Source organism: Lampetra fluviatilis, chromosome 16 (assembly GCF_964198595.1).
Source record: "Lampetra fluviatilis chromosome 16, kcLamFluv1.1, whole genome shotgun sequence".
Classification (NCBI taxonomy): domain Eukaryota; kingdom Metazoa; phylum Chordata; class Hyperoartia; order Petromyzontiformes; family Petromyzontidae; genus Lampetra; species Lampetra fluviatilis.
In genome coordinates this window covers 226,902-228,234 of record NC_136290.1, presented here as the reverse complement: position 1 = coordinate 228,234, position 1,333 = coordinate 226,902, and positions in this window count along the sequence as shown.

Below are 1,333 nucleotides of genomic sequence, written 5' to 3'. Positions count from 1 at the left end.
CAGCGGCATGGGCTATGACGTCAGGTAACCAGCGGCATGGGCAGTGTCATCTAACGAGCCACGTGGAGCGAACGTCGTATAACCAGCGGTGCAAACGGTGACATGACGTCATCGTACATTTTGTTTATATTTAAAATTAAATTAACTATTTTTATTTTACCAGGTCAGGCTCTTGTTCAGAAGCGACCTGGCCACAAAAGATAGCTCAACGAAGTGGTTTTTCATCATGTGGAAATGTATAGCAGCCAAATACTCTAAACGCGTGATGTTGACTCTAAATGTGGACGGAAAAAACGGAGAAAAATCCACGCAGTTTCAGTTCAGTTTATTTTGAAGTACGGTAACCTGTGAGCTATGAAGCTCTTAAGTTGGGTTTCATCAATAAAAAAAACCCACACCGTGTCTGTGACAGGCATAACAGAGAAAAATAAATGAATACAAATGAATACATAAAAAAGGGTAAGAAGTTATATAATTAAAAATATAAAACATTTCTTTGAAAAGTTTTGAGCAAACTAATACATTTAAAAAGTGCAAGATTGGTCGTAAAAAGTGCCAGGGGTAAAACACAAAATTTGCCAAGAAACACTACATTAAATCTCCAATGAAATTTACAGATCTCTCTAAAATATAAATGTGCCATCACCAACAAACACATACACCGAGCAAAACACAGCAGCGTAAAAAAAGTAGTATTGCAAACAACGCGCAAGACAAGGAGGTTACTTGCAGGTGTAGTGGATTCAACTGAGTCGCAGACGTACTTCTTGGAGGCAACACATAATTATTAACACCAACACATAACACGAAGGGGTTACTGCCCCTTTACCAGATAACCTATGGTGAACTACCAGGCTAACTACGCTAGTTACTGGGAGTAGCTACAACGGGCAGGACCCTAACTTGGGTCCTCGTCCACGTGTTGGTGACTTCTTCTTGGACGTAGAACGTAGATTGTATATCTTCAGATGAAGACAGCAACGCTGAACCCCGGTCCCTGTGCGGACCCGGTTTTAATACGCCTGGGTCGTGGTTGGCCCCGCCCTTGGCCACAACCACCGTCTAAAAACCTCCTGGCGTTTCTCGACCCTTCCCATAGGATCTCACCCTGACACGTGACCACCCCCTAGCCCCCACTTGGGGCCCCTGTGTAGATATTACTGGTCACGTGCCTTCCAGGGTCAACCAGAGTGCCATGGCCTAGGGCAGGGGTCGGCAACCTGCGGCTCCGGAGCCGCATGCGGCTCTTTTGAACCTTGACCGCGGCTCCGGGGCGGATGCTAGCGAGGGGAGGAGGCGCACTGTGACACCTGCTCTGGCGTTGCCGCTGCTG